General features: G+C 36.5%; 1 non-coding gene and 1 pseudogene across 1 annotated transcript; one reads left to right on the top strand and one right to left on the bottom strand.

The window, feature by feature from the left end:
- Positions 1-20228, top strand: part of LOC144236596 (peroxiredoxin-2-like) — a 55134-nt pseudogene that overhangs the window by 19354 nt on the left and 15552 nt on the right.
- LOC144236608 (U4 spliceosomal RNA) lies at positions 6727-6861 on the bottom strand. The gene has a single exon (XR_013336627.1). It is a non-coding gene; the product is annotated as a U4 spliceosomal RNA (small nuclear RNA).

The raw sequence follows: 20228 nt of genomic DNA, 5'->3' as shown, positions 1-20228 counted from the left end.
GTCCTAGTATTTCTTCCTAGAACAGTATAGATCAATGAGGAGGGAAGAGCCAAACTATTCCAAAACAACACCTTCAGCATAACTTACAGAGAATAATAAACTTATTTATAAGAAAATAAATTCTAAGACAGAAAGCCAAAACAAGAAATCCGAGTTGGGATTTCTATCACTGCCATCTAGTAGCTCCTACTCCAAGGCCTTGCAGTAAGCAAAGGAGGCCATAACCCATTATGGAGGGAGAAAATGGGAACTAGAATTAGCCTAGGGCTGATCCAAAGCTACTGCCAGAAATATCAAGCCTCCATAGGAGATCTAAAAATACTAAACTTGTGCCCGATAGATCAGAGCATGGACCACAGGAAGGAGTTTGAACATTTGTGAGATTTTCAGGGGCAGTCTTTGAAAAGTATAGCTTCTGGGGAGAAAACAAAAGCAAAGGGAAGGTAGAAGTGTCACTTGGCGATTAAGTAGTATCTTAGTTGATTCAGGCTGCTATGACAAAGTCCCATATACTGGATGGCTTATACACACCAGACATTTCATGTTTACAATTCCAGAGGCTGGAAATCTGAGCTTAGAATGCCAGCATCATTGGGTGAGGGCCCTTTTCCAGGTCACAGACTTCTTGTTTTATCCTCTCATGGTGGAAGAGGTAATATCTCTCTCAAGGGGGTCTCTTTTATAAGGGTAATAAACCCATTCATGAGAGCTTTACCCTCCTGACCTAATCACCTCTCAAAAGTCCCACCTCGTAATTCCATCACTTTGGGATTTAAGACTTTCACAGGTATTTCGTGGGGGACACAAATAGGAGTAAAGCAAGATGTGTGAAATTTTCTCCTCCAAAATAGCTATCTTTTTCATCAGATTTTCAGAAACTTCCATCAGCCAAAACACTCTAAGAACCTTTGCTTTTGATAGAGGCAGGGAAAGTCTGTCAAGATATGTCAGTGCCTGGGGAAAAGGACTATTAGAAAAACACCATATGTGCTTTGGAAGGAAGTGAATCAGTGGGAACACTTATTTCAGATGGTCAGGCAAAGAATAAATATATCCATGCTAATTAGACTAAAGGTTTATCAGAGCGGACTGACAATGTGTAGATTACCAGATGAAGTCTGGATTATTCTGTATGAACAATGAGGAAATCATTTCAAGATACAAGAAAAAAGGTAAACCAAGATGTGCTCTATTTCTGAGCTAGACTACATGATGGAAGGCTGAGAGTAGGTATCCTATTTTGTTATACAGAAAGTGTATAACGGTATTGACTATTGGACTATAGCCACAAGGACAGACTTTGGACAATTTGTGGTATCCTACCAGGAAATGAAATTTATCCAAAAGATGAATCAAACATAGCATATTTGTTTTTGAGCTTTTGTTTATTTGTTTGGCTCCATGTGGAAAGTGCTCCCTGATCTACCTAATAGCAGGGTTAGTATTATTTAACAACAATATTTTGTAGATACCAGAGGCTTGGCTACAGAATGTCTGTATCTAGTTTCATTATTATCATCATTATTATCAAGGCTAACATTTATTTGCTGCATGTTTCCTACTGTGCTATGAAGTTACATGCACTCTCATATTTAATCCATAACAAAAGTCCTTACGTGATATATGCTGTTATTATATCAGTTTCAGGGAAAGGAAAACTGAGTCTGAGAACAAATACTTCAGTTCCCATAGGGAGCACATGCCTAGGTCTGTGTTATGCTGAGACCCATTCTGCTATGTTTCTGGCTGTTGATTTCTATTTTACTTCTGAGAGAGCATTGAATGAGAGAATTAGCATTAAGAGAACTTGGCATCATCTCTTGCCTGGAAACAGTGATTCGGGATGATGTATACTCTAAAAAAGAATGAAAAACATTGATGATGATTTGCATCAAACCTCAAAAACACTGTAAAGCAGCTCGACAGAGCAGTTCCAGAGGAAAATGCAAAGGGAGGGGGGAAGGATATGGAGACTTTGAGAAAAAGAATGGAGAAGGATGGAGAAAATAGAAAAAGGAGAGTCAGTGAGCAGAGACTGAAGACTTCTAAGGAAGAACAGGAACATGCTGCTTCCCCTTCTTTCTCCTCCCACAGAAGCACTTGTGCTGAACTGTGTGAAAATCTGTGTGAAGTATTGAGGAAAAAACCCACATTCTATTATCATGTCTTTTAAGAGAATTATTCTCAAAATCAAGGAAACTATTTCCTTTTCTATGTAGTTTTATGCAGTTTGCTAGCTTTTGGATCTTTTACTTAATAAATTTTTGTTGATTTATGAACTCTCCAAAGCATAATTTTTTAAGCATAATTTTTAACTACTGGCTTAAACTGTTTTTCCTACATATCTTGTCTGTAACTTTTAAAAATCGTTTCCTTTAAAATTTAATCAGTACAAATAGAATTAAGGAATTTACACATTCCAGAACTATAGATAATTCCATTTTTAATGAGTTTTAAATAACATAATTTTATATCCCTGGCAATTGACTAGGAGTAATAATGGCAGCTTCTGAGTGCTGACTATGTACAAGCAAGCACTAATGGCACCTCCTGAGTGCTGACTATGTACAAGCACTGTGCTCAGAATTTAACATATATTAACTCATTTAATCAGCACTACAATCCTGTGGGAGAAAATTGTGGTAGAGAGGGCTGGTTGCCTACAAATCTACTTTTCCTTTTCTCCTTTGTATTCAAATGTTACCTAAGTGACGAAGCACTAGCTAAAGGGCTCAATTCCCAAGCCCACCTTGCAGCTTCAAGCAGCTAGATGACTGAGTGCTGGCCTATAGGATGTGCATAGATCTGTTGTGTGAAACTTTAGGCCATTGGGAGATCCTTCTTTGTGAACCCACCCTCTACCTCCACTTTATCTTTTTTTTTTTTTACCTCTTTGGAATGCAGAGATGATCCCTAATGAGTCAATAGTCAATATGGGCCATGGTAGCTTGAGGACAGAAACCAGTGCTGCGCATGAGGGAACAGACAGATTGAAGAATGCTGGGTTCTGGATAATTTTCTGGAGCCCTTGTCCCCGTTATAAACTGCTTATATCTGTACTTCTTTTATGAGAGAGATTAAACCATCGGTGTTTAAGCCACTGTTGTTTTGGACAGTCTCTTCTATGCTGTCCCATGGAATTCTTAATTGCTATGCAGGCATTGTTATCTCAAGTTTATGGAAGAAGAATCTTATAGCTTAACCACGTTAGGAGACTTTTATAGTATTTGGGTTCCAACTGGAGTCTGTCTGGCTCTAGAACCTAACAATTTGCCACTAGATTAATATTGATAGTATTAGCTTTACTAATAAGATTAATTTTATTGTGAATACCCACATCATGTGCAATTCAACAGAATGGCTTTCAAACCAGTAAGAGTACTTTCTCCAGGGGTAGAGACCATAGCTAGTCCAGCCAAGGTCATGAATACCTTTCCCAAGGACGTTGGATTCATTTCAGTAGCCACAATCTGTTGGTGCCTTTGGTTATTCCTCAGTTGCTGACACATGCTGCCTCCTAATCACAGAGAGAGCGGGATTAGGGTGTGCACAACTGCTTACCACCAGTGAGAAACAACATAGAGTACTGCCCATGAGGCACTGCATATGTGTGTGTGCACCAAAAGATATGTATTCTAGATATGTCAATCAGTTCACCTGCTGCAATCTACTTTTCTTTAGTACATATCCTTGACTATAACCACAGCCATTTACTTCAAGACCCTCCCTGCCCTAATCCCCCTCCAAATGATAATCGGACTAGTGATAGCACTTAGTATTAGCCACACCCTCCATAGATCAGGCTAAGTCAATTAGATTGTCCATTCTAACAACAGAGACCCTAGCCTTCCTTGTAACAGCCTAATGGTTTTGTAATTTCCAGATTTGAAGTCATGTGTATTTTGGGTCTATGCAAAACTTATAAATAGCCAAAAGAAACTGCATAGGCAGAAGATTGAAGTAGACATATCAAAAGAATGGGTTTGGACAACTCGCAATTCTACTAGTTGATAGTTCATAGCACCACTTGGCTGATTACCTTCTGTTTGTTTTTAAGATTGCAACCTCAACTTCATTTCTCAGAAGGCTTTACCATACTCTCAAAATCAACTGAGCTCTGCATCTAATATTTTACTCGATAAAATTTTACTATTTTTAAAGTATTTTAAATACTTGGCTAATGTCTCCTTTTTCTGCTGCTTAGATGGTGCCTGGAGCTTAGAGGTTACTCAATATATATGTGCTATAGACACTATGACCTGAGAGAAAGAGGTCCTAGTCCTCTTAATCCATGACATTCTTGTCATGGTCCCAGTTAGATATAATTGTACTTGCGTTTCTATTTCTGAGTGTCCAATAAATTACAGTGTTTATGATTATCATAATAACCCCACTTTCTCCTTCTCTTGTAGCTTAATATATATCTGTTTCCTCAAAACAAAGGAAATATAATTAGAGAATAAGTGTATAAAATAAATAGACATTTAGGTAAACAAAGAAGAGAAAGGCCAAAGATTTAGGAAAGTAGAAATTGCATCATGTGAAATAATATAGTTGGCTCATTCATTGCTACATGTTTAAAATAAGTGAAATTATGATTCCTATGATAACCTAACTTCCATTTAACCAGCAGTTAAAGAATATCCTTTGGCACCACACTATTTTTAATAAATGGTGACATTCACATTGAAGACTGGTATAGATTTTCTTCATTGATGGTTTTTTTTTTCTTACCCCAAAGAAGAAGTATAAGAATTAGCAATGCCAGAAATAACTGTTTAAAACTTATAGGAATTGATGTTTATTAGAAAGTTCTTTTGGGTGACTGGGATGCCCATGAGAACCTCCTGACTGAGGAAGATAATGGTTTAAAGGCCTCTGTCCAACCTATCAACCTAAATGCAAATTTCCATTATATTTTGTAAATTCATTTGTATATAAATGACAAATAATAAAAAAAAAATCACAAATCAGGGTGGCAGACAGGGAATAAACAGGTTTGTGTCTAGCACTTTGCAAGAAGAGGTTGACTAGAACAATTTAAGCTAAGAGATGCCACACCATGGCTTTTCTTGAAATCATGCTTCATAGGTAACAGATGGCACGAAATCAATAGCTGATTAGAGAATAGCACTTGGCATTCTATCTTGTGGGTGGGAGGAAAAGGGTGTTTAAACTTTAAGGAAAAAACAGCTCATAAGCAAGATTGGCATACAAAGACTGAGAAGAATGCTAAGGGAAAGAATCACTTTCTTTCCATTTAATGTCCAGAAAAGCAGGGAGCAGAATTCTGTTTGTCACAGCTCAAGTCAAAATGACTACTTCCTATCAGCTTATTTCTTAGAGCTTATTGTTTAATTTCAAATTATTAGTTCTACTAGGGCTACAGTCCTCTTTCCTTGGGTAAACTTACATGACCGTTTCTTTATGTGATTTGGACATGAGAAAAAAATCAAGGGTTGAAGAGACAAATAGTGCTCAAGCCCCATCAACGGAACTTACTGTCATTTCGCTGGCCATCTTGGTATACTAAGTTATGTGTCATCAGGGAAAGAAGTCCATGAACTCTTGTCTGTCTGCTCCTTCTCATCTCGGGCTATTCACACTGAGTTAATGTAGACCCGACCTCTCTGGTATGCTGTGCCAGTGCCTCATCTACTTTTTGTCATTGCCAGATAACAAGCATAGAATAGAATGTTCAGAAATAGTGAGCAATGGCCTGTGGATGTGAGTGTGTGTGTGTGTGTGTGTGTGTGTGTGTGAGTGATGACTGCTCTTCCTTTTCCTTCAGNTGGTATACTAAGTTATGTGTCATCAGGGAAAGAAGTCCATGAACTCTTGTCTGTCTGCTCCTTCTCATCTCGGGCTATTCACACTGAGTTAATGTAGACCCGACCTCTCTGGTATGCTGTGCCAGTGCCTCATCTACTTTTTGTCATTGCCAGATAGCAAGCATAGAATAGAATGTTCAGAAATAGTGAGCAATGGCCTGTGGACGTGAGTGTGTGTGTGTGTGTGTGTGTGTGTGTGTGTGACAGAGACAGAGACAGACAGACGGAGTCAGAGATTGAGTTATTGACAAGGCTTGGAGTTAGTTGATGCTAAGACTAAAATTCAACAAAACCCAGGAGTTTATACAAGAACCTTGAGTTTATGAAGGTATATATGGCAAATTAGTACAGGCTTTATAAAGGAAATATGCATTACCTCTGGAAAAAAGCAAAATCAGAGTTCCAGTCTAAGACATGTGGCAGGCAGCCAGACATTTGTCTGTAAAAGTAAAAACGAGATGTTCATCTTGAACCAGGATCAGGGAGAACAAATGGACAAGAAATGTGTGTGTGTGTGTGTGTGTGTGTGTGTGTGTGTGATGACTGNTGTCTTCTTCCTTATTCTTCAATTCCATCTACTTTCCTCCATAAAAAAGCATTTTATCCATCCACTTCTACTGCATTGGTGCACAGTTTCATCATCTTACTGGACAAAGGAAAAGTCTACTTCATGGTCTCTCTGCTTCCGCTCTTCCTCANCTTCCTTTTCCTTCAGAAAAGCTCTTGCAAAGAAACTTTTAATACTATTAATCCTACGGGCAGAGGACCAGAATAGGGGAAGTCAATACAAGTTACTAGAGCCAGATGGGGGTCCAGGGCTAGCCCCTCTGAAGATCTTTAGCTTTTTATGGAGGGACCAAAAACAATATTTATTATTTTGGAGTAGAAACTGTCCTCCTTGTAGGTCTTGTATTAATGGCCTCAGGTATGAGATCTAACCTCATCTGTAGTTTTGGGAAAAGTTTTCAGTTGGCAATAATCGCGCCTCAGATAAACCTCATTGGCTACTATACTGCCACTGCACAAAGCTTGAGCCCATCTGTAGTTAAGAGAGGTAATAAACTCCCTAAAAGTACCTGGAATTAATCTTAATGTGGGATAGGTTCTAAATTTAAATTTAAATTTAAAGTGATATTCTCACATATTAAATTTTAGGCAAAAGTAGTCTTGGATTTTTATGTCAATTTAGATTATGTTGTCATGTAGTAATAAGTGGTCCCCAAATTTCAACAGTTTAAACACAAAGATTTGTTTCTTTTTCATGTTAGATGTTGGTTTGATTTACCTGCAGGTTGATTCTATGGGTCTTCTTCATTCTGGGATCCAGACTGTAGGAATAGCTCACTTCTGGTACATATTATTTTCATGGTAGAAGATAAAGGAGCCAAGGGGAAACCATTTGATGACTCTTTAAATTCAGTGATTAAAAGTTTCACCCCTGCTTGTGTCCCATTGGCCAAAATAAGTCACATGGCCAAGGTTGAAGATAATGACAGTGGGAAGTATACTGCTTCCACTGGGAAAGACACGGCAAGTCACACGCACTGAGTGTGGGGTGTGTGATGCTATTATTGGGAGCTGCAGAGAACAACAGGGAACAGAATGAAAATCTGTAGCAGAAATGGGATGAACACAATAGAAGCACAGTGTCCCTTTGGAAGGTGTCCCATTGGCAATTTATGATGTCTTAGTGTGGCCTGATGTAAGATGCCTTAGTTCCTCCACATGTGTGCCTGATGAAGCAGTTGAATTTGGGAAGTGGAGCATGAACCTTAACCCAAGAACCACACCCACTTCTCTGGGAGAAGTGCCCATTTTGGGGAGGCAATTAGGAACCAAGACTGACTGAATTGATAGGAGATTCACCCTTCTCCCTTTATATTGATTCCAGGGCTGATCTCCATTGATTGGAACAGCAGCAGAAAACTTCCACACTATTGAATTTGTTTTCCTTTCCCTCTCTCGCCATTCTTAGTCCAGGTCATTGCTTCTCTATCTTACCATTTCTTAAGCCAGAAATGTGGGACTCATCTTTGATACTGTCTTCTTCCTTATTCTTCAATTCCATCTACTTTCCTCCATAAAAAAGCATTTTATCCATCCACTTCTACTGCATTGGTGCACAGTGTCATTATCTTACTGGACCAAGGAAAAGTCTACTTCATAGTCTCTCTGCTTCCACTCTTCCTCAACAATCAATTCTCCACACAGCATGGAGAGAGGTTTTCTTAGATAACATCTCCTTGCTTAAACCCTTACTGATCCCTTACCACTCTTTGAGTACGGTCTGAGCTCCTTAAGGCCACCGACAAAGCCCTCCTGATCTGGCCCCTCCAAGCCTCATGTCAGACTTTGCTTTGCTCTTGCTTTCTCTAGCTTGGTCTCTGTGACTTTTATTATGTTTTTCAAGCTCTTTCTACTGCCTCTTTCTTCACAGTCTTCACATCCAATGTTCCCTATGGCTGGATCAAGTTTTCCCTTATCCTTTCCACCTGCTGCCCCCACTTAGCTGATTTATATTAATTGAGAAAAACATAGGTTAAAAGTCAGTTCCTCAGAAAAACCTTCCTTTCTTGCCAGCCAAGCTCCCCTTAGATAATTCTTATGATTTTCTTCTCTAGCCCTTATTCAAGAAATATGCATTTAAATTATTTTTGAACCTTACTGGATATATGAGGGTGGCTTTTTTTTTTTTACCATGATTTAAAATAAAATAAAAGGAGTTCCTCATAATCTATCTTCAAACCTTTTCCCCCTTGGATATAAAGCTCTTCTATGGACTCCCCAAAGAATCTGTCCTGAATATTGCAGGTTCCTCAAAACAAATATTTACAGGACTCCCAGATGTAAACTTGTATCATTATATTTATTTTAAAATAAATATTTTAACAGAAAAGCTTAAAACCAATTAAGACATGGTAGTCAGCACAAATAATTTCTAAATAGGCATTTTCTGTTCTCCTGATAGTGCTTACATGCTCAGGAACGGGGGACAAATTAAAACAGATTTAACGTAGTAGAATTACAGCATCTCCTGGGCTTGTCACCAGTAATGAAAGGAATCATCTGGGTACGTTCTGAGTTGTCTAAGGAATCAAGTGGATTCCTCTCTCTTAACTGAGAGTCTCTAGGTTTGTAGCTCCATTGTGTTCCTTTTATCATCAGTATTCACTTTTTTATAGGCTCCTTGTAAAGTATGCATTTATTTTGGTCAATAATAATATAACTTATGAGCATTGCTGTAGATGCCTACATCTTGTTTCCCAAAGCAAGAGCCAGTTCCTCAGGTTTAATTGCTAACAAAAACATTTTTAATAACACACACTGGAAATACTGTGTGAACTGGCATGAATTAATGCTTATACCCTCTGTCTCCACATCCCCCTCTTTTCTGTTTGTTTTTAATGAGCAGAAACATCAAGAAATATTGTTTTTCACTGTTCCTGCAAATATGAGAAACGGGTTCAAAAGTTCTTAACCAACAGAAGTAGCAATATTTATGAACAAACTTTTAAACTTCTGAGACATTGCTGTGTACCAAGATATGACAATTAAACAAAGATAAAGCATACCAGAAAAATCACATCTTTACAACCTGAAACTACAAGTTCTCAAATAGCGTTTACTGCAGGAAGGCTGACAAATTAATCATTTTAGGACATACCCAGCAGACACTTGGTAAAGGGGTTTCGCAGCCAAATTATATTGGCATTGTATTTGAAAATTATTTTCCCCAATATTTACTTCTTATGATAAAAGACTCACAGCATATGCTTTCTTTCCCTTTAACTAGAATATTCCGCTGATTTACTCTCTAAGTACACAAGTCAAACGTTCTTGTAAAAGAAAGTGACTAAAGCCTGCCTGCGAAATCTTTAATTGGTGCTTAAATTCAAGCAGCTGTCTTTCTGCAGATAGGCTGGGCCTGGAGAACCTGACTAATGTAATGTTCAGGCTTTGTTCGGAGCAGCCTCCCCCACTCTATCTCTGGAACTGAGATTTGCATGTTTCCCCCAAGTTAGATTTCCTCTTTTAGAAACCAAATTGTGTGTGAGAAGCTTCTAATATAAAAAGCCCATCTTGTTTCCTAAGCCCAAGTCAGTCTTGACTGAAATATTATTTCTTGAGTTTGTACCTGTGAGCAGATGGTGGACAGAGTTTAGCCCTTGATCCCAACAGACTTTAGAAGTTCGGACGCTGACTTTCTTGTCATTCTCACTTTCACTGTAGAAAGATCATAAGAAAATGCTTCCTACTGTGTATGCCTTTTTTTTTTTTTTTGGTTTGTTTTTGCATTTAAACAGGCTTTTTAAGTTATGCAAACCATGTTTTGGTTGCCTTTGAGCTATAAACCACACTGATTTAGAAAAGGGTTTCATGTAATCATAGGGCTGAGAGGGGTTTATTCCATATTGCTGTCCTAAAGTGGAATTTCAATTTACTGTGCTAGACTTATAAAATTTCTCCTGCTTTAAAGATATTCAGCAAGCCAGTTTTAACCCCTTAAACCACAGACCAAGACCAGCAGTATCAGCTCCACCTGATAGCTTTTTAGAAATGCAAATTACCTGACCTGCAGAATCTCTAGCTGTGGCTGCATTTGTGTTTTAACTAGCCTTGCTAGTGATTTTCTTGTCTGCTTAAGTTTGGGATGGTTGGAGCTGGACAACAGATCAGCTGTACATTACATATAGTTCAGAGTGTAGACTGTAGAATTTAGATGACCTGAGTTCAAATTCTGTTTGGGACTGACGTTTTCCTCTATGCACTAACATTGTATACATTTGCCAAAATGTTCTCCTCTGATGGATCTTTTCTTTTTATTGATCTTGGCAACTAAAAGGGCCAATTTTCCCCTTTAGAAATATTTCTTAATAAATTGCTGCCATCAAAAGCCAAGCAAATGAAAAGTGGCAATGAAATATAATGCATTCTAAAGTAACAGTTATTAATATACTCCGTGCTGAGATACATGTTGTATCTACTCACTTTACTCTTTTCGAAAAAGAAAATCATTTGAAAATGAGGTCTATCATTTGTTGATGGCATATAACTATCAACATAATTTCCAACTAGTTGGGACAATTCAGTTAAACCACTGCAACTGATAATCATGAATTTTAGAGAGTGATTATATCTATATAATATAAAATTTGCAAATATATATGTAAATACAGATATTCATGACGTCAGAGTATTGGTAAATTTATGACAAGCAAGGTGGTTTGGGAGAAAAAAAGTTTTGATGTAATTTTGGTTAATTTGGTATACTGGTACTTGTATATGAACATTTTTTAAAGTTTCAAATGGAAAAATAAAAATAAACATGTCATCTATATCTTTGCCCAAACCATTAAAAAAATTTAAAAAAAAAGCAAACAAAACAACATGCTAGCAGATCAAAGTAGAGAACTGAGTTGTGCAATATTCCCCCATAAAAGGGGGGCAGGATCCCTTAAAAGAAATAAATGAAGTTAGCTTTAAACAAAGCTAGCCTGCTATGACTTGCTCCATTTTGTCACACGCCATAGCCCTTAAGCAATTAGTTAGAAAATTTTTGAGTCAGAACCAAAATCCTGACTGTCTGTAAAGTAGGAAATACTCAGATTATAGATACCATGTAAGCAGTGAAGGCATCTCTCTTTTCACTGATGTTGCTCTAGCATCTAGCCCAGTGTCTGGCACAGAATGGAATTACAACAAATGTATGTTGAAAAATCTATCCCTGTTTTCTTTTTAAAAATAGGAAATCATCATTTGCCACATTTCAGATTTCCTGCATCATTCCCAATCTCTATAATTGTATTTTTTAACATTTGTAATATTTCAAGGGCATGCACACGAAAGCATAGAGAATCGTATGAACATCCATGAGCTTACAGTCAAGATTATGAAATAAAACATTACAGATATTTTTGAAATTGAACCAGCTGCTGTGTTGAATTTGGTTTTTTAACCTATTAATCTTTTAAAAATAGTTTTATTAAATAATATAAACACATAAACATATATAAATTATTTTGTTTGATTTGAATATTTTATAGTTTTATGTAATTGGTATCAAATTATACAGCCTTCAGCCAACTTACTTTTATTTTTTTGCTTTCAACATTGTATTTGTGAGATTTATCTATGTTTATAAGGTGGCTCTACTTATTAATTTTTACAACTATGTGGTATCCCACTGCATGGATATTTCAAATGTACTTATGCTTCTCCTTTGAGAGGTTGGACCATATTTTCTGCTATTATAAACAATGCTGAAAAAACATTCTTGTCTATGGATTCCAACAAAAAGTGTGTGAAGGTTTTACTAGGCATTTTTAAATTTATATTAATGCTAAATTACTCCCCAGAGAAAGTGCGCCAATCTGTACCTCTATGAGCACTATGTAAATGTCTCTACTCTTAAAAATTGTATCATATTCAGATGGCTTAAAATTTTATTTTTTATTATTAAATTATCTTTTAAATTTTTATTTGTCATTTTCAGAAAAACTGAGTGGCCCTTAATTTACTTATTGAACATTGTGGATTTCCCGTCTTTATTGTCTGTCTTTATTATATGCTCATTTCTCTATTTTATCTTCATTTTCTTATTAATTTGAAAGTTTTAAAAGTATTTTCGGTAATAACGCATTATCAGATGAATCATTGCGTATGCTTTCTCCTGTACTCTTGTCATTTCCATTTCCTACAGTGTCTTCCTTCGATGTGCAGAAACTCGTCATTGTTAATATAATCCAATTTATCAGTCTTTTATTTTATTCCTCTGCTTCTTGCTTCCTGTTTACTCAGAAGTCTGAAAAATATTTGTCCTCCCTTTTATCAGAAACATTTCAGGGCACCTGGGTGGCTCAGTTGGTGAAGCGTCCAACTCTTCATCTCAGCTCAGGTCTTGATATTAGGGACATGAGTTAAGCTCTATGTTGGGCACCATGCTGGGCATGAGGCCCACTTAAAAGTAAACCGGGGGCGCCTGGATGACTCAGTCTGTTAAGCATCTGGCTTTGGCCCAGGTCATGATCTCTTGGTTTGGGAGTTTGAGCCCTGTATTGGACTGTCTGCTGTCAGCACAGAGCCCACTTTAGATCCTCCTTCCCCCTCTCTCTCCATTCATCCTCTACTTATATTCTCTCTATCAAAAATAAACAAACATTTTTTTTAAATGACAAGAAATATTTTAATGTTTTACTTTACAGAATTAAATATTTACTCTATTTTAAAGCTATATTCCTATACAATATATAGCAGGAATATAATTACCCTTTTTTCCTTACAAATGAATAATTGTGTCAAGATCATCAAACATCCTTCCCTCACTACTTAATAATGACACCTCTACCATTTACAATTTTTGAAAATATGAATCCATGTTTCTAGACTATTCTGTTGGTTTTCACTTGTCCATATCCCTACAACAGTGACACATTGGCTTAATTAACATCTCTAATTAGGTCTTGCTCAGTAGTAGGGCAAGGCCCCCAACTCGTGTTCATCTTCCTTCTTAGATTTGTCTTGACTATTCTTGGCTTTTTACTCTCTAACATTAATTTAGAATTAGTTTATTAGGTTTCATGGAAAATCTTGTTGTAATTTTGGTTATACATTCATTAAATTTATAGACTGCTACTGGAAAAATTATTTGCTTTATGATATTGAGAATCCTCCATTTGCAATATCTCTCCACTTACTTGGTATTCTTAAATGTCAGTCAATAAAATATTTTCATTTTTCTCAAATAGGTCTTGAACCAGCTTTGCTCGGTATTTTTATATACTTTATGTTGACTTTTCGCTAATGTACATACCCTTTAAAATAATTTAAAAGCTTTGTGTTTCTTTATGGCATATAAAAATTATTTTTATATGCTAACTTTATATTCAAATTATTGGCAGGAATGGTTTTGTTCTTACATTTTTTATTTTTCATTCTCCTAGACTTTCTTTTTTCATTCTCCTAGATTTTCTATGCAATCATGTAATCTAAATGCAATCATATAATCCTTAAATAAGTTTTCTCCCAATTCTTAATATCATCATCATTATCACATTTATCATGCTTCTCCTCCTCATTTTAGTCTGATGAGTAAAATCTCTAATATAAATTTGAAATGAAATGGCTGTGATTGATACAAAAGGATCCCCAATGAACAAATTCTTCTCTATACTCATACCTTTGTGTTATCTTCTCCCACATTGAATCTGGTCTAGTATTTAGCTTAATTTAAATTTTTTTAATATTTATTCATTTTTGAGAGAGGGTGCGTGAGTGAGCATGAGTGGGGGTGGGCAGAGAGAGAGGGAGACACAGAATCTGAAGCAGGCTCCAGGCTCTGAGCTGTCAGCACAGAGCCCCACACAGAGCCTGAACTCACAAGCTGTGAGATCATTAGCTGAGCTAAAGTTAGGCGCTTAACCAACTGAGCCATCTAGGCATCCCTAGCTTAATTTAAGCTATAGAATATTGTAAATACAGTAGCATCTGAGTTCAAAAGCCTACACTTGAAAGCTTGCAGATTCTGCCTTGCCCCCTGAGATTTCTGAGATGCAATGTAAAGAAGCCTGAGCAATTCCACTGAAGAGGTCACGTGGAGAGAAAGATGCTAGGGAACGAAGCCTATACAGGGAGAAAGTCCCTGCAAGTAATGAGAGAGGATCCAACTAGATCCAACTATCTCGGGTTAGGAACTGGGCATGTGAGTGAAGACCATTTTGAATTCTTCCCCTGAAACTAAAGCCACATTAGCAAGCCCAGCTGAGACGTAAGTGAGGGAGACAAGTCATCCCATCTGAGCTCTGCCCAGTCAATTGACAGAACCATGAGATTTAGTAAGTCACTGTTTTCATAAATCACAGAGTTGTGGGGCAGTTTGTTTCACAGCAACAGGTAACTGTTAAAATAGTTGGTAAAGAAGAATGCTAAGATTCTTCATTTCTGCTGACTTTAAAGAAAATCCTTTTAATGTTTTACTTTTAAGCATATTGTTTTCTGTAGTTCTCTGGCAGGTACCCTCTAATAGGTTAAGATAGTTTCCATTTGACCATAGTTTTCAAAAAGTTAATCTTTTCCAAATCCCTTTCTCATATCTGCTGCAATTATGTTTTGTCCTCTCATCTTTTAGCATAATTAGTTACATTTTCAAATATCAAATATCTTTGTATGTGTAAGATAAATCAAATTTTATGATATTTTTATGTATCTTGCTTCTTTTTCTATGACAGTATTTTATTTAGGATTATTATATCTATGCTCGTAAATAAAATTCTTGCATTATTTTTTCCTCAGTTGTTTGTATCTAGATTGTAGTAAGGTTTTATTGTCCTCATAGAGTGATTGTTAATATGGGCATCCTTTGTTATTAATATCTAATATGTACCTGGAAATATGTTAGAACATTCTTGCACATCCTAGTCCAATTTTTAAATGGTACACAGAATGAATTCTCAGGCCATCCAGTGCCCTTAGTCAAGTTACTCCACATACCACTAAAAACTTAATACAAGGCTTTTTGTGTAATAGAAAACATCTAAAACCATTTATTCCATTATTTTCACTGTTAAATAATGATGTAATATCAGATGCAAATGACATTTATAATGTATACATTCTAATGATGTATACATACATTGTATGTTCTACAATAGAAATAATCAATGAAATAGTAGGTTAAAGATAACTAATTTCAACCAGCCCCAGGTTGGTACTATGCTAAGTTGCTCAGTATAAGCAAACCATAGTACCCAGGGAATGTATGGGAATATGCAGTAATTATGCAAAGTCTTTTAAGGTAATAGGACATCAAAATACTATCCTTGGGAGACAATCCAGTATAAAATAAAACCACATTGCCTTCTATGGCCCTGGGTAGTGTATAAATTCAATACTTCTTCTGGTATACAAATGTAGATTTTTATAGGGAGTTTCAACGCAGGTACTGAATTCGGGCAAAAATTTGCAATTTATCATCTTGAATATTCATATCCGGAAAGGTGTGTAGTGAGGTATACTTGTAAAGCTCTAGCTTGTTTAGTAATTTTAAACATGCAGCATTTTCACATTTGAATATTTTGAATTTATTCTAATTTCTATTTTTTAATTTGTGAGCTACTTAAAAAGCTATTTACACTTTTCAAATATGTGTGTTTTTTAAATGTGTTTCTTCTTAAGTTATTTAAAAATCATCTATACCTAAATGAATTTCTTCATCATTAAGACTGTGCTCTATAAGATAACCTAGTTTTTGATATTTGTTTGAAAATCATTTTATTGTTTGGTACATGACAAGTTTTTTGCAAATGTATCATGTGAATTTATAAAAATTGTGTAGTCTTAATTCTTGGCATGGATAGTTCTATCTCTGTATCATCAGACCAAATTTGTTAATAGGTATGTTCAAATCTTTTATATTCTGCTGAATATTCCAATTCCTGGAGGAGGTATTTAGATATTTTTAAGTTTCTCTCTATGATAGCAGAATTTCTAGTTTCTCTAGATAATTATCTCAACTATATTCTGAGACTTCTTCTTAGGTATATGCTGATTTAAAATTGTCATATTTACCCATTAAGTATTATTTTTATTATTACATAGAAGACCATTTTTTATCTCCTAATTGTGTTTTCTATCTTAAAGCATATTGTGCTTGTCATCAATATAGGCATGCCAGCTCTCCTCAGGCTAACATGTTCATGGTATTTTAACATCTTTTAAAAATTGTGTATCTTACTCATTTTGCCATTCATTCCTTTTTATTTGTCATAATTAGGTTCTAAATAGTTTCCCTTGGATAAATCTTCCTCTCTTTGGGAGTTTTAATTTTCAGCAAAGCTAATATAGAAACTGTAAGATCCTTTTTTTAGCCAAATGATTCTTTCAACATACTACTAAGTCTTCTGAGTGAGTTTCTTATTTCCCATTTGGTGGCCCTAATCCTAATTTTGCCCCTAACTCTAACACTAACCGTATGATCTAACCTCTAACCGCATAGCAAAATCTCACTGGTGCAAACATTGCCCATATATCTATATACATGGGCATATGTATATATGTGTGTACACACACACACACACACACACACACACAAACACACATCCATCCTAGATGTTCTTCAGTAATCTTACTTCTTAAGATAACTGGTTTTCCAGGTGAACATGAAACAGTTCCACTGTAGGTCTGTTTGTCCTTTCTCCTCTTAAAATTCTACGAAGTCTACACATCCATTTTAATTGTTTTTTTCTCTTAAAATTTAAAATTCACATTACTCGGTTTTTAAAATTTTTTTTAATGTTTTATTTATTTCTGAGAGAGAGAGAGGCAGTGTGAGCAGGGGAGGGTCAGAGAGAGAGGGAGACACAGAATCTGAAGCAGGCTCCTGTCTCTGAGCTAACCTTCAGCAGCACAGAGCCCGATGCAGGGCTCAAACCCACAAACCATGTGATCATGATCTGAGCCAAAGTCAGACACTTAACCTACTGAGCCACCCAGGTGCCCCAAAATTCACATTACTTGGGACCTGCACAGTAATATATATTTGCATTTGGTTATAAGTGTAATTAATGGTTGCTGGTGCAACAGTTTTCTCATATGACTCTCTGGCACCTCCCACAATGTTTGCCTTTTTTGAATATCATAGCCACTGTTTTCCATAGTAAATTGATTTACATATTTATCTAGATGTTTTTCTCTTCCCTCATCACATTTAGTTTCAATTCCTCTTGATTAGTTTATCTAGCCTCTGGGCAAACACATTCTCCAAGGAGAAAACAGAGCTTGATAAAGCTTGGAAAATAAGATGAAAATAGGGAAGGCTATTCTAGGTGAAATGGATGGTGCAGAGGTAGGAACATAAATATGTGACTGGAGGACATTATGTAGATAATTGTGGGATTTATGCAAGAAAACACTGAGAGCTTAGGTAGAAATGGTAGGTATAGGCCACAAAAATAGCCTTGAACTTCAACTTAGAAAGTTTAGATTTATCCTATAGATTTAAAAGTTTTATCTGAAGCTGAGCAGTGGTCCTCAATGACGTATAAATAAGTTGCTGTGGAAATGGCGTGTAGAAGACATAGGGGATAGAAACCAGAGACACAGCTTTGCATAAAAATCTGCACTGCTCTTCTAGAGAAAATGAATACGAAGTGAGGAATTGAGAGGTACCGAGATAGCTTAGTAGGTTCAGCATTTGGCTCTGGTAATGATCTTAAGGTTTGTGAGTTCTAGCCGCACACCCACCCCTCTGGCTCTGCACTGATAGTGCAGTGCCTGCTTTGGATTCACTGTCTCCCTCTCTCTTTGCTCCTCCCCTGCTCTCTTTAAAAAAAAAAAAATAAATAAATAAATAAATAAACATTATTTTAAAAGTGAAAAATCAAAGGAATAATGAGGAAAATGGACAAGACTGGAGTGAAACAGATAAAAAGGAAGAGACTTTGGTAAGATTTTTTAGCTTTTTTTTTTTTTAAATGCTTTTTTATTTATTTCTAGGAGAGAGAGAGAGAGAGAGAGAGAGAGACAGCATGAGCAGGGGAGGGTCAGAGAGAGAGGGAGTCACAGACTGAAACAGGCTCCAGGCTCTGAGCTGGCAGTCAGCACAGAGCCCGACGCGGGGCTCGAACCCACGAACCACGAAATCATGACTTAAGCGAAAGTCGGACGCTTAACCGACTAAGCCACCCAGGCGCCCCAGATTTTTTGGCTTTTTGACTTTGGGGGAAAATAATATCACAGAGACACATAGGAGGTTACATAGGAAAAGTTATCAAGGGATACAGGATGAACTTATATGTGTTACACATGGTGAATTAGAGGCATATTCAAGTAGACTTGGATGAGAAATCTATTAAACGAAGATGCTTTGTACCAGATAGAGTTTGAGAGACAAACTCAGGGTTTTCTGTGTTCAGAAGCACATATGCGTGATAGTCTAAGAAGACTGCCAAATCACATTTTCAGTTGCAAGTGATGGAAACCTAACACAAATTAGTTTAACAAATAAAGAAGATTTACTGGAAGGGCACTGAGTCGTTCTCAATATGAAGGACTTGGGCACTTCTGGAGGTTTACGGAGTAAGAACTGGGGTTTGGCCACAATCAAAACTTTTCCTTTTTTGCCCTCTGCCAACCCTGGCCTCTGTTTGCCTGTCTCTCTTAAATTGTTTCTTTCATAGTAGACAAGCTTTTTCCCTGTTGTAAAAATTGGGAATTATTGGACGGTTTTGGAATCATATTATTAGAAACTTTTTCTAAAGAGGAACTCCTAGCCTTGGTTCCATAAAATCTGTCAAAGGCTGATTGATTTGGTTTGGGTCATGAGCCCATTTCTGGGCTACTTACTGTGGTCAGGAGCAAAGGACACTATGACCAATATTTATCTTTGTGAACAGGAAGATGGAACGTATCATTACCCAAAGTGATGGAGGGTGAACGTGACGTCTCCTGAGAAAAAAACCTACAGATGGCTCAACTTGCACTATTTTATGATATGATAAAGATTAAAACATATATTTACCACTGTATCACTGTGCAGGATGTTAATGCCAATGCAAGCTATACTAGTTAACTGGCAACAACATCAATCATAATTAAAAGAAAACAAAATGAAAAGCTGATGGACTGACACAGAAATAGAAAAATATTTAAATGAAAGGGCTACATACTGTGTCTTAGAGCCCATCTATATGCCGCTTAAATAAGTAAGGATATCATCAAAGGCATTGTCTTTTCTTTGAAATAATTAGGATCAAACATGATGAGACATCAAAGAAGAGGTTTCAGGATGAGCAAAAGAAAGTCTGCCTTAGGAAGAAAATTGCTTGTTATATAGCATTAGAGTAGGATGAAGTCAAAAGCATGAAAACAATAATCCATCAACCTATGATAGCTTGACTCTGAACAAGTCAGAAAGGCAGTGATCTAAGTTGGGCTCGTCTGTAACGAAAGCCATGAAGCAATTGATGTCAATGAAAAGCAGAAATCATGGAGAAGATTAAAGGCAGTTAGGAGCAGAATAGAAAGAAGGAAGAAAAAAAGAAACCCATGAAGAGAAAAACAGAAATGGAATTATTGAGTCACCATTATGTCAGGACATAAGATAGTTGAGTTAATTGAGGTGCTGCTGAAGCTGTTTTTTATACACTGAACAACATCTCCAGTCTCCATGAGCTTTGACTATATGGCAGCTGGAATTGCTTTCCGTAGTTCTTACTTTCCCAGGTGTCCTTAGGATAGACCCTCAATTACTGAAATGATCTCTCTATCTCTGTTTCTTGAAACTTCATTTTACATAATATCTATTAGGCAAATCTTTTATTTAAAGACCATGGCTTTCTTTATTTTTAATTTTTTAAATGTTTATTTTCAAGAGGGTGGGAGGGACAGAAAGAGAGGGAGATA

This window comes from Crocuta crocuta, unplaced genomic scaffold (genome assembly GCF_008692635.1).
Source record: "Crocuta crocuta isolate KB4526 unplaced genomic scaffold, BGI_CrCroc_1.0 scaffold317, whole genome shotgun sequence".
NCBI classification, from domain to species: Eukaryota; Metazoa; Chordata; class Mammalia; order Carnivora; family Hyaenidae; genus Crocuta; species Crocuta crocuta.
Note: the sequence above shows the minus strand (reverse complement) of the source record. Positions and strands in the feature narration are given on the sequence as shown.